Raw genomic sequence first — 14,273 nt, 5'->3', positions numbered from 1 at the left:
GGGGACCCTCAAGGTGGGCCCATTCCCTTGCCCAGTGGTCTCCTGACCACGAGATACAAGCACGAGGCTCGTGGGGACGGGGCGTCGGGGGTCTTTTGGACAAATTCCCCACTTGTTAGAAACGAATGGAATGCAAAACTTTTCCGTCTTCTGCCCTGAACGTTGTCTACGTGTGACACCTGGAGATGGGCAGCCGTGCGGGACCGTGAGAAGAACCAGCCTACGAGGCCGAGCTCTCTCTTGCTGCCAAGAGCGGCAGAAAAGAAAGCCAGAAAGGAATGAGGTCACTCGCGGTGCCCCTGGGCCACTGAACTCACCTCCGCCACCGCGGAACCACCTGTACTCAGACTTTTTAGTGTGTGGGATAGGAAATGCTCTTATGGCCAGACTGCTTTTAGATGGTTTGTCTGTTCTTTGAGGCTGAGAGCTTCCCACGGCGACACGTTTGAAAGGAGCAGTGGTCACGTTATAAAGCTCTAGTGCCAGGAGCTGGGACAAAAACCAAAGCCGTTCCTCTCTGTCGCTGCATGCGGTGTTCACGGTGGTTCCTTCTGAGAGCTCTGGGTCAGAGCGCTACCTCCTTCGGGGTGAGGATTCCTTCTCTGCACCATAACAGCGTGGGCTGAACACATACGTGCTGTGTTGACTCAGGGCAGTCACGGTGCCAGAGCACGACTCCGGAGCTTCAGCGGCCGTGAGCCAGGAGCCAGGCCGCCGGGGCCACCGCTGGGCTGGGAAGACATCAGTGGTGCTCGTGGCGCCCTGGTTCCCTGGTCTACAGACTGTAGAGATCACCAAACCCAGTGCTATTTCTGTGGTAATACCTGGTCTCGGAGGAGGAGTTCTGATTGTCTCCGCATGGGGAATCAGGCATTACTGTGGCATTGTTTGGGTATGAATAATCTTCCCAAATGAAATATCTTTAGGCTACTGTCCCATGCTGAGAACAGCCATCTGCTATGGTGGCTTTCAGTTTTTTGGACATGACCCACTTTTTACGTTGCAACTCATGACATAAAGCGTCACGAGATAACAGTTTCCTTTCCTATAAGATACACTCTGATATGCTATGTATATTTTTCTATGCTAGTTTCACCCCACTGTACTGATTTATGGCCCACTAGTGGGTGGCAGCCTGCAGTCTGAAGGTTGCGGACGGACTGAATTCCCCTCTGCCTCTTAGCTGTCCTGTTACAACAGCCCACCTCTCTCATCTTGTTAGCAAACAGGGTCCCATGTACAGTTGTGCAGGTTGTGTACTGCACGGCCCCAGGACACCACAGGAACCTGATGCTGTGTGGTGTGCAACAGGATGGGGCAGCTTTATCAAGAGCTAAACTGACTTATCAGCAAATTAAGTTAATACCAATTTGTCAAAATCGAGTCACCGAAGCTCTCTGAGCGTCATCTTCTGTATTTCTCACACGAAGCTAATTAAAGTGGCCTCATTTACCTCCCAAAGTTGTTGAAAGAATTTAACAAAAACAGCCTTAGAGTCTAGTGTAAGGAGATACTGGTCTCATCGTCACTATTATTGACGATACTTTCTCTATTTGAACTTGACGTTCATAGCAGGCCTGCAGGATGCCTCAAGGATGGGGTCAATTCAAGCAAACAAGACTTACTTTCTCACAGCCCAGCACCGCATGTCCCTCCCTCTAGCCCACCCAGGTCAGGAACCCGAGCCTGGCTTTGAGGCCCTAAGCCCCGCCGTCCACTGAGGCTGTGGAGAACCTGTCGTAGGCCTTGCTGGGTGACAACTGCAAGAAAACAGCGCTTCTCCCTGAGGGTCTCCCCGCCCACCGCTGCCAGGTGGGGAGCTGGTGGTGGTTCCCGTGTCCCTCCAGGGGAGGAGGGGTGCCAGAGGGGCAGTTTGAGTCGGGGGGCTTTACAGCAACTATCTTGGCTGGGTTTTCCTTGGGAGGTTCTCCAAACATGGGAGGGGAGGGGGCAGTGCTGGCGGAAGAGGGGGCAGACGGTAAAGTGTATCCTCGGGGGGGGTGGCTGGGGCCCCATTCCACTGGGGACATTCCAGAGCCAGGCAGAGGACACCTCAGAGGTCCCCCCACAGAGGAGTATTAGACCCCTTTCCCTGCGCTGCTCCACCCTCAATCTATCCCCTTCCTGCTCACCGGGGAAAACTGTCAGACGGAGAGAACACGTCTCCCAGAGGCAATGGGAGAAACGGAGCCTCTATATCTGCCAAAGCTACCCCCGACCCCAACCCTGACCCCGATCCTGACCTCAAACCTGACCCCACCCAACCCTGACCCCAACCCTGACCTCAGCTAACCCTGACCCCAACCCTGACCCCACCCCATCTGACCTCAACCCTACCCCTCACCCAACCCTGACCCCAACCCTGACCTCAGCTAACCCTGACCCCGACCCTGACCCCACCCCATCCGACCTCAACCCTACCCCTCACCCAACCCTGACCCCAACCCTGACCTCAGCTAACCCTGACCCCAACCCTTACCCCACCCCATCCGACCTCAACCCTACCCCTCACCCAACTCTGATCCCAACCTTGAGCCCAACCTTGACCCCCAACCCTGACCCCACCCCACCCAAGTCCCACCCCGTCCTCTGAGGGCCAGCATCCCGCAGGTGGCCACGTGGGGGGCCACGTCTGGGAGTCTGTGGCCCCGTAAGCGGCCTCAGGGCAGGCAGCCCTGCTCATGTGTGTACGGAGCCGAGGGAGGAAAGAGGGGAACAGGGCTCAAGGCACGGCCGGCTCGGGACACGGGGGGACCCGCGACCACGTGGCCAAGCCAGAGCAAAGTGGAGCAGCAGGTGGGCAGGGGCTGGGGGGCCTCACTGACTGTGGCCTGGGCCTGACTCCTGCAGTCCGGGCACAGCCTGAGGCCAGCGCTTCCCAGGGTCCCCGAGCGCCCCGGCCGGGCCACCCTGGCTTCTGGACCGGCGGCTGGGACTTCACAGCTGGGATGCACGTGGAAGGAGTCCTGGGACAGAAGAGGGCGCAGGCCACAGGGCAGCAATGCAGAGTGGAGGCTGGAGAAAAGGCCGGATAGAGAACGTCCCCAGGACAGGCAGCGAGAGCACGGCTGGCGCTCCTGGGCGGGTCGCGGCGGTGCGAGGGCCCCAGGTCCTCGGGGCTGCTTCAGCAACGGGCAGCAGAACCTGCTGTTTGGAGGACACGTGGTCCCTTGGGCGCCTGCCCCGCCCTCACTGTGTCCTCCACTACCACCTCCACAGGGACAGAGCGTGCGGGGCAGTGGCTGTCCGCAGCGGTCACACGGGCCAGCTCCCTCCCCGGCTGTTGTCCGGGGGCAGAATGCGCCACAGTAGCCACCTGGCACCTTCTCACCCGGCGCGACCCAGCCCAGAGCAGCTGTCCACGGCCCTCCCGCCACCCCGCCCTCCGCAGAGCTGCCCCAGCACCAGGCTGTGTCGGCAGCAGCCAGTCTGTGCGCCAAGTGTCCACACGGCACCTGTAAGGCCGACTCGGGCCCCTGCCCCTCAGCACGTGGGCCCTCGGGGGCACTCCCCACCTCCCTCTGAGGAAGGCCGGGCTCTCCCGGACCCTCAGCTTGGAGGACGCAGCCCACGGGCCAGCGTTTCCTTCCATCGTTGGAGAAACAGAACGAAAAAGGAAAAGAAAAGACAGGACGGGGCAGGAGATGGGTCGTGTCGCCCTCGGCCGGCATGTCAGGGACCCAGGGAGCGCCCTGAATCTGAGGCCTCTCCCAGCCAGGGCGCCGGCCTGATCCTGCCGGGAGCTTCTCTGTGCTTTTCTGGTGTTTCTTGAACGCTAAGCTGAGCACACACAGGCTGCGCGCCCCCAGCAGCAGGACAGAGATGCCTCCACAGGAGCACCCCCGGCAAGAACAGCTGGCCTGCGTCCAAGGCGGCGGGTGAGGCCCCGACTTCACGCCGAGGGGCCCCTGTGTTTCAAGTTTGGCCAAGCAGCCCGCTGGCCGAGGAAACAACCACGGGCCTTTGAAGCAGAGGAGAGTTTTCGGAGAGGGAGGGAGGACTGCTGGGTTCTGTAAAGCACGGGAGCTGCTGTGATCACTAGCTTCACGTTGACCGCAGGCAGGAAACCTGACCTCCACCCCTCAACCCCAAAGCCACACGGCTCCAAAACACGGGGCCTTAAAGACCAGCCTCTTCGGGCACCGCGTACCCTCCACGTGTCTGCCAGGAGGGTCCGGCTCCAGTGCCGAAGGCTGGGGAGAAGCTCCCGGGGGCTGCTCTCCCCACGACCGCCAGGCAGCAGCTCCGAGCAGGATGTGGTCCAGGACAGCCCTGCTCACTGTCGCCGGGACTTTGAGGTCACTCTGGTCTACCTGATGAACGTGGCAGAATGATGGCTTTCAAACGGCTCAGCAGATGGGGCGTTTGTAGCAACACTGAAAACGTGATTTCAACTCGATTGTCTCAAAGCAGAAGACAATAGAGAAGGGAGAGCAGGCCTGTTTCCGGTAAAGGTGAGTCCATGTCGGGGGGGCTCAGGGATCCTCCGCACGGACCCCGGGAAAGATCCCCAAGGGCACAGCAGGAGAGCTCGGAGGATGGAGGATGTGTGCAATGCCGTCACCGAGGGACCCCGGGGCGCCGCTAACCTGCTCTGCGTGTCCTCAACAGAAAACACACCTATTTTGCAGGTTGCCGTCAGGACTAGAGATCACTTAAAGGCTGTCGTGGCAGGTCCTCGATAGAGAGCCTCCGGCTTCCCCAGTCCTCCCTCACGGACCCGCGTCCCTTCCCTTGTCCCCGCTCCTTCCCCGGGTCACTCTCTTTTGCCCTTTGACCTTTTAGAGAAAGACTGCTTCCTCTTTCCTGGCCCAGGTGCACCAACAGTGGGTCAGGTAACCCACATTTTAACCTCTTACAGTAGTGACCCTCCATCTATTTTCGAAGCTGCCATGGCCCCAGGCACACACGCCTTTCCTGGCGCTGCCTGACCGTGAGAATCCTCTGCAGCCGGTGTCAGGGACCAGGGTTGCTCCTCCCCTGCAGGTCTCTGGGACCAACGGGGCCACCTGGTCGCAGGGAACGAGGCCTGTGGATAAGCAGTGGTGCAAATTACCACAGTTCTTCCCGGGCAAGCACCTGAGTTATCAGAATTATCTGATAATTCTGGTGAATTACCTGGTGACATGATGGGAGATGGGCTTTTGTGGGGAAGATTGTCCCGTCCTTCTTAGAGGGGGCCTCCTAGCTCAACACACACTTAGGCCTCCCGTAGAGGCGTTCTCAATACCCTACAGAGCTCCCTGGTGGCCCTACTCCCAGGCTCTTGGGCGGGCACACAATTCCAGAAAGAGGTGGAAAAAGCAGACGGCCCACCTCGGTCATTTGCTCTAAAACAGGGCGCCGTGTGCTCGGCCAAACCAACAGGAAATCCCAAACCACCTTCTGTTCAGCTCTGAGTGAGCCGGACGGCGCGCTTAGGATGACAATGAAATTGCCTTATTGTTCTGAGCGCTAACCACCTGAGTGCGGGGTTGGGGGAGGACACGGGAGCCTGAGCTCGCCGTGGCCCCGTCCCTCCTGACTTCTCAGACCCCTGCCGTCAGATGCCGAGGGCTGGGCCCCTCTCCGCACGGTCTCCGTGGTGGAAGGACATCCATCTTTCCGCTCAGGCAGGTGCTGAGTCTGTCCCGGAGATGGGTCTTGCACCCTTACCCACACTGGAAACTTCTGTGGATCTCAGAGGCAGGGGTGGGGAGCCTGGGGGAGGGTGCCCAGCCTTTGAGGTCTCTGGGCAGCCCCTGCAGCTGTTCTGGGTCCCCTGCTGGCCTTGCCCAAGAACCATGGAAGCACTATTTTTATCCTGATGAGCAATAGTGCAGAAATGTCTTCCGACTTGACAAGACACAAAATTTAGGTGCTGGGAGAGAGACTTCAATTTCAAGCTTAAAGATTACTTTGGGTCCCCCAGGACTCAGAAGCAATTTAGAGCTGATACCCTGAACAAGAGAAAGGTTAGAAGATTAAGACCAACTGCTGTTTGGATAAATGGCTGGTAATTGCCCATATCCGCAATTATACACTGACACATAATTTCTTTTCCGCTACCTTTCTCCTCTCCTGCGTCCCGTCAGGATTTATTCGGAGGGAGCCCACCTTGGTCTTCTTCTGCTGAGCCTTGGTGACGTCGTACTCTACCTCGTCCGTCAGGGCCCTGCACGCTAAACAAACAGGCACAAGGCATGTGTTATCTCTGGAAGGGGAGTGAGGCTCCTGTGAGCCGTCCTCCAGCTGGAGAGTCAGCAAACCCACAGTCCCTGGGGGCTGGGATGCGCTCCTGTCCTTTGGCTGCTTCATCCAAGGCAGGAATGTACAGAGTTTTCAAAGACAGTCAAACTGAGACTAGTTTTCTTTGCATGCCCTTTTGTACTCGTGTTTTTATAAACCACATACATTTTACTTTTTCCATTTAAAACATGCTTTTTTAAAGAATAAGGAGACCCATGCTCTGAGTCCATCAGAGACCTCAAGCCCCACTAGGTCGCATTAATTACACCCAAGGAACCTTTGCAAATGGAAGAGGTTTGTCCCAAACTGGGCCCTGCTCCCGAAGACACATGTTGGCTGGATTTAAAACCTCAGGGAGACTCTGCAATTCACCTCTAATGGGCTACACAGCGATTCTGCCCCTTCTTCTCAGGCAGGGCTGCCCAGCTGAGAATTCTCACCAACAAGAAGTAAATGAGGCGGTGCCTCTAACATCAGCCTCATTTGCTCAACGGGAAACTGGTTTTGAACGTGCTGTCTTTGCCCCAGCTGTGACCGAGGATGCTGGAGGAGCCCGGCAAAGCCTCGGTCGGTCATGACCGCTCGCCTGGCATTAAACGAGGCGTGAAGACGTTCTCTGTACGAGTCGAGCACTGCATTTCGGGGTGTCTTTGGGAGAACAGCATAACCTTTAAATCTGAATGCTGGCACGGCCGACCCGACCCCGATTTTTGTGCTGTTTCCTGGCTGTACGTCAGGATGGGATGGCCGAGGGCTCAGCCTGCATCCACGGCGGCAAAGACCAACCACGGCCATGACGGTGCCATTGCTACGGACGCTTCCCACCTTCCACGTGTTGTGCTCCACGTGCCACGCACTCGACGCTCGTCTCAGCCTATGAGAGCGACCCGAGGACTACCGTATCCCCATTTCACGGCGAGGCTTAGAGAGATTGGGGAACTTTCCCCAGTTCCACTTCCCGGGTCACCCGGTGCACGTCTGTGAGCGTGTCCGGGCAGGTCAGCTGCTTGAGAGCCAGGCCATGGGATCGCACAAGCCCGGCTGCTGACCCCGCCCCTTACTGGCCAGGTGACCCTCGGGCAGTGTGAGCTGTCCTTGATCATTATGGTTGCCAATTATGGAACTACAAGCCCACTGAGTGGCACCCAGTCCTTCTCCTTCCCCAGGAACAGCCTGTCTGTCCAAGGTGACAGCAAGAGCTGGAAGGTCTGTGGGCCCAACACCAGAGGCCGGGAGGACCCAGCACTTCCTGCAGTGTGTTCCTTCTTCCCAGGAAAGGAACCTGTAGCCACAGGTGTCCTTTCCAGCTCCTGTGGCCATGTAACTTGCCTCCAGAACCATGCATTCCAGAGCCTTCCTGAAGGCCCTTGGCCCGGTGTTGCCCTCCCGTCCCACTGGAGCCTGGACGGAGCTCGGGCCATCAGGACCGGGGCCCTGCGCACTGCAGGACAGATCTCCCGCCCACCTGGATGATGATATCCATCCTCTGTGAGGTGCCTCAGCCTCTGCTATTTCGAGTTCACTGCTCTCCCAACGAATGAGACCCTACGCCTCCAGGGCAGGGTTCTCCAGCGGGGACCCTGAGCAGCCGTGGGAACACGCCGGTGGGCGCAGCGGCTGATTGGGAGGGCACAGGGCCACACCTCCCAGGGCTCTACGTGACAGATGGCCCGGCAGGCTCTGCCGGGAGGCCTCTTGGGAAGAAAGCGAGGGCGACCATTGCAGGCCGAGGGCCATCAGGATCCCTGCGGACAGACAAGAGTGAGAAGAAGGGATTTCCTAGAGGCTCCTGACCTCCTTTACTCCTCGCTCCCAGGAGAGGGAAGACAGTGGGAGGCAGTCTCTTGGCGGCAGGGAAGGAAACGGCCAGTGTGAAGGAGCAGTGGCTGGTCTGGCCCCGGGCCACGCGGCAGCTTCCTGGGGGTGCAGCACCCCTGTCTGAGACGGATACGACAGGCTGGTGTGCAGGGTCCCGCAGAGCCGGGCGAGTGGGGCAGGGCCCCGGGGGTCCGGGTGGCTCTGCGCTCTGGCAGTGCCCCCGGCCCCTCCTGATACAGCTGCCCATCCGTAGGGCAGCAGGGGCCCTGTTAACAGCACCTGGCTTCAGATCCTGCCCACCTGGGCCTGCTTCACCTTTAGTTCTCTCTTTGTCGGAGGACGGGGACTCATCTATAAGGCACGTAGCACACGCATCCGCTCAGCCAGGACTGGCGCCTTCCCCACCCCTCTGGAAGAGTCCAGATTCTTGGAACCCCCCAGCTGGACCTGGTTGCCCTCCTGGGATCCTGGATCCCGCTCCGCTCTCTGCTCTGTGTCTGTGGACCGGGGCTTCAGACCCTGGCAGATCTGGGATGTTCTTGGCTCTCTGGAGCCCGCTGGGCTGGATCCGGCAGACGTGCCCACCCCCGGGGCGATTGGTCGTGTTAATGCCCTGTTCCTTTCAGCTCGGGCCCCAAGTTTGGGGAGCACCAAGACAGGCCATGTAAAGGAAAGCTCCTAACAGAGGTCCCCCTGCAGTGGCTGAGTTGATGGCAGTGTCACTGATGGTCCCCAAGCCCACGGCCCTGCCCTTCTCTTCTCTGGCACCAGCTGCCTGGATCCCAGCCTCCAGGGGCCAGGAGGGTCCACACTCACTGGTCAAGCAGAGCGACTCAGGGGCAAGGGTGAGCCCCACCCACACAGAAGGCCGGGCTTCCGGGACAGCCCGGGAGGGGCGGAGGGGTCCTCCAGGCCCACGTCCTGACCTCCCCACGGAGGGAAGGGGCGGCTCGATCAGAAAAGATCATTTTAAATTTTCGCCCCAGGTCACAGAACAAGTTAACACAGTCACACCAGCGACCTGGGCCTCCAGATTTCTAGTCCGGTGTTAATTTAAATGTTAATCTGAAATCTTCACTTAAGTCACTGGAGTTTCGAGTTTATTAGAGCAGGCGGGGCCATGGGGCCTCCTGGGGGGTCACGTTGCCTGCCAGAGGGCGAGCCCTCCCCCCAGCTGGGCCCACCAGCCCCCGCCCGCTGCCGGCTTCCTCCCCTCTCCCACCCTTTCGCTCTTTCTGGGAGTGAGTTTCGGAAGGAGGTGGCAGTGGATGTCAGGGCAGTTGGGCTGGTCCCTGGGGGCAGGGCGCTGGAGCGCCTGGGTGGGCTGCAGAGGGCAGGGTACGGGCACAGCTTGTCCCAGCCCTGCGGGTGGGGACAGCACACAGGAAGCCTGACACCTGCCGGCCCTGTCGTGGGGAAAGCACTTCCATGGGGAGCAAGCCTCACGCTGCGGCCGACTCCCCTCCCACCTACACCCTGCTCGGCACAGGCCCTAGAGGCATTTTCAACCAGCGTTTTTGCGCCTGCTGTCTTCAAGGTGGCACAAGGTACAAGGGAGTCGTGGGGAGCAGGTCACAGACAGGCCCTCGAGGAGCCCGCATTTGCCTGGAGGTCAGCGAGCTGGCCGATGGCACAGGAACCGGTGCAGTGGGTCGGGGGTGGAGGGGACACCTGCAGACACCTCGCCTGGACCAGGGGGGCGGGCGAGCACACCTGAGCCACGCAGAGCCACCCACAGCAGTCGGTCCCGGGTGCCAGTGCAGGTGACCAGCAGACACACCTGGGCAGATGCTAAGACACGGATCCAGGTCCCAGCCTGGGAGGATCCCGGTCAGCACTCGGGGTGAGACCTGGGTTCCGCCTGTGTCCGTAACTCACGACAAAGTCGCTTTGCACCTGTGACCGGGGGACAGCCGCGCAAAGGCCCACACTCTTCCCGCCACCAGAGTACCTGTCCTGGCTTAGTGGGACTGAAACTCCCTTGGGGGAGGACAAAGCCCTGACCCCACGGTAGGGGGTGTTCTGGAGAGGGCAACAAGACCCCACACCCCACCCATCAAAGAACTCTCAGTCTCCCGCAAGCGGAAGCGGCCGATGCTTGGGTCTTGCTTGAAAATTTTGTCCACGAGACACCAGAAAGCATGGTGGGCGTGTGGTGGGCGCCACACGGTGCTAGGAGGGGCAGGTGGGCCACGAGCCAAGAGGCCCAGAGACGAGCTACCGGGTTGGAACTGAGAACCGGGGCCTGGCGTCCCCTCCAGGGCCTGTGGTGCTGTAGCCCAGAGCCCCCAGTGGAGATGTGAGTGCCAGCCAGTGCAGGAAGCCTCCCGGGCTTGGGGAGCAAATCTCAGCTTCACAGCACCCACATCTCGTCACTTCCTCCCTCCCTCCCCCGTTGCTGCGGCTGGAACAGTATCCCCAAGGCTACGTGCCTGTCCTCACCCCTGGTACCCGTGAAGGTGACCTTGTCTAGAGACAGGGTCTTGGCAGATGGTCAAGTTAAGATGAGGTCACTAGGGTGGACCCTGATCCAATCTGACTAGAGTCCATATAAGGAGAGGAGAAACCCGGAGAGGAAGAGCATGTACAGACTCGGGGGTGGTGGAGAGCCACAGGACAGCAGATGCAGAGATCAGGCAACGCGTCCACAAGCCAAGGGTCGCCAGCCGCCACTCTACATCGGAAGGGGCAAGAGAGGACCCTCCTCTAGAGGTTTCAGAAGGAATGTGGCCCTGCTGACACCTCGATTTCAGACTTCTGGCCTCAAGAACCATGAGGAAATAAATTTCTATTGTTTGGGCTTCCCTGGTGGCGCAGTGGTTGAGAGTCCGCCTGCTGATGCAGGGGACGCGGGTTCGTGCCCTGGTCCGGGAGGATCCCACGTGCCGTGGAGCGGCTGGGCCCGTGAGCCATGGCCGCTGGGGCTGCGCGTCCGGAGCCTGTGCTCCGCAACGGGAGAGGCCACAGCAGTGAGAGGCCCACGTACCACACACACACACAAAAATTTCTATTGTTTAAGCCCCCCAGGCACCCCGAGGCACCGACACTGTGCCAGGTGACACAGCCCCAAGTAAGGCAGACGACGGGGGAGGGGCAGGGAGATTTACAGGGATGTACCTGGTTGGGGCCTCAGAGAGCCTCCCTGAGGACTGACATGTGAACTGAAGCTCCAGGAGACGGCCACGCTGGGACCCACGGAGACTGGTGCCAGGAAGAGGCGTGTCCACCAGCAGGTGAGCCGGGGGACGAAGTGCCCGACGGATGGAGAGACATTATTATAAAGTCTTGTCTTCTTTGTCTCATTTTTTCCTTTTTTAAAAAAACTAGTTATTTATTTATTTGGCTGTGTTGGGTCTTCGTTGCAGCGCACGGGCTTCTCTCTAGTTGTGGCACGCAGGCTCTAGGGTGCGAGGGCTCAGTAGTTGTCGCAGGAGGCTTAGTCGCCCCACGGCATGTGGGATCTAGTTCCCCGACCAGGAATCGAACCCGCGTCCCCTGCATTGGAAGGCGGATTCTTAACCACTGGACCGCCAGGGAAGTCCCTCTGCCATTTTTCTTATTCAATTTTATATCACAAGTATATTCTCAACTTGTGGCATAATGGCGACTATCATAAAAGTTGTGTATAATATCCCATCAGGTAGATGTGCCGTAATCTCCTTAACTCTTCTATCTGTGCATGTTAAGTTGTTTCAGATGTTTAAATGTTTAATGGATAATTTAGGCCCACAAATGATCCTCAATGGCAACATAGTGGCCTTTTTGAATTAACCTGGTGCATAATTGTATCTCATTCATCCAGTCATCCAATAAGTATTAAAGCCCCAACTCTCTTCTGGGCGCTGTACAGGGTGCAGGAGTTATAATGGGGGTGAGAAGCCCACCGTCCTGGCCACAGCCACTCAGGGGTTCGCAGAGGACAGAGGAGTGTTGATCATATCCGGAAAGAAGAGCCTCATGTGCTCTGAGACCCACGTGACGAGTGGAGATTAGAAAAGGCAGTATTTCGCCACCCTTCCGTCTCCCCACACTGCTGGGCAGGCCCATGGACCGCTTTGACCAGTAGAAGTGATGTGAGTGACGTGTGCAAGTTCTAGGGCCGGGCCTCCACGGGCCTTGCAGCTTTCGCCGTTGCCCTCTTGGAATGGTCTGGCCACCACGTTCAGAGCCCAGGAGGACGGCTGACTGAGAGGTCATGTGGGAAAGGGCACAAGCTGAGAGCCAGCACACGGGCCCCAGACCCTCCAGCCAGGGGAGCCGCAGGCCTCAGGCTGCGCAAGTAAGCACAGGTGGGACCAGGAGCGCACCAGCCCGCTCCCGACCTGGGAGGATGATTGGTTCACGTGCAGCCTTCTGAGAGTGGGAGGGTTACACACAGGTGGGTGCAGGTGGGCTGGATCAGGTGGGCTGGACCTTGTCAGGAAAGACAGCAGGTTTCCCTAGGAAGAGATGTGTAAGCCCTGAGGGATAAGGCCAGGCGAGGTATCTACCGGGTGAGGAGTGTACAAGGTCCTGGAGAGAGGGACCAGCACATGCTAAACACAAGAGTGAAATCACAATGTGTTTGAGGGACAGTAAAAACAACAGCCCACGTGCCTGAGGAGGAGTGGGTGGGAAGAGTGTGGCGTTAGCTGAGGCTGTGGGGTGGGGAGGGGCCAGGCTAGGCAGAGCCCTGCAGGCAGAGGTAAGGAAGTACGTCTTATTCTAAGCTGCATGGAACCACTGCAGTATTTCAAGTAGGGTGAGACTTGATGACATCTACATTTTTCAGAGGTCATTAGGCTGCAGTTAGAAGAGATGAGAGGGGATCAGGGTGTGTTCAGGCAGGCTGATAGGCTACTGCAATAGTCCCAGTAAGAGATCATTGGAGCTTGGATTACAGTGATGGAAGAGGGGATGCAGAAAAGCCAATGAATTCAAGAGCTCTTTGGGAGATAAATCAACAAGATTGGTGATGACTGCTTGCGCAGGTGGGGAGAAGACCCTGCTGGCTGCACCCCAACCACCATTTCTGTTCCACTTTCTTCTAATGTATTCATAAAGCACCACTCACATCCCATCACTGGCAGCCACATGTGACAGACAACTGCCTTCTTCCTGGTTCATTCCCACCACAGTAATTCTGTGCCCATGGCCAGCCATGGGCAAGGGTTGTAGTTCTGGCCAATGAGACAGGAGGAGAGGGCTTTCTTCCCTTCACAAAACAGACATGTAGGAACCTTCCAGCACCTCATTCCTGCCCCTGCACAGCGTCACCTGCAGGAGGCAGCTGGATACATGGTGGCTGTCCTGGCACCTCGAGGAGCCCGCCTAAGGGTCAGGCCAACATGCCAAGTGGGCAGGAAGATGGAGGAACCCGGGTCTCTGATGGCATTGCTTGAGGCCACCATGGGCTGCTTTCCTGCCTGACTTCTTGGATGTGATTTAATCCATTTTCTCCTTGTTACTGAAGCCATTTGGGGTTGGGGGTAATGCCACTTGCTTCCAAAGCCTGTATTGGCCTCGGTGATGTTTTAGTGTCCTAGGGCTGCCATGACAAAGTACCAAGGAGGGGGCAAACAGAGATGAAACAACAGAGATTTATTTTCTTACAATTCTGGAGGGCAGTCGTCCAAGATGAAGGTGCCAGAATGTTGGTTTCATCCTGAGGCCTCTCTCCATGGCATGTACGTGGCTGTCTTCTCCCTGTGTCTTCACATGGCCTTTCCGCCGTGTATGCATATGTCTGCATCAAAATCCCTCTTCCTGTAACAGACCAGTCAAGTTGGATAATGAGTTACTGTAAGGCTGTTAGCATAACTGGCGCAATCTTGGGCCCGTATGGTCCCACCTGTCCTGCTGACCCCACCCAGGCCTGTACTGTGCAGTGAATCTCTTCTCTGTTGTGGTTGGGAGGTACTGTGCAATGATTGTTAGGTCCAGGTGGCCTCCACGCGCCGTTAGCCTCTGAACAATCACAAAGACCTTCGCTGACGTCTTCCTGGCGCCCAAGAGACTAGTTACCCGTTCATAAATCTCGACTTAGGAAGGCTCATCCTGTTTCCAAACACATACACCCATACCCGAAATTGACTATAAAGTTGCCCCCGGCAACAGGGCATACAGCTTCGAACGCTTCCAGACTGTTGCCCACCAGACCCCACTCTATAATAAACTGACCCACCGAGTATAACAGAGCTGCCCACCTCATGTTTTTGTTCAGTGGACACTTTTCGTTCCCTCCATCC

This window comes from Orcinus orca, chromosome 9 (genome assembly GCF_937001465.1).
Source record: "Orcinus orca chromosome 9, mOrcOrc1.1, whole genome shotgun sequence".
NCBI classification, from domain to species: Eukaryota; Metazoa; Chordata; class Mammalia; order Artiodactyla; family Delphinidae; genus Orcinus; species Orcinus orca.
Note: the sequence above shows the minus strand (reverse complement) of the source record.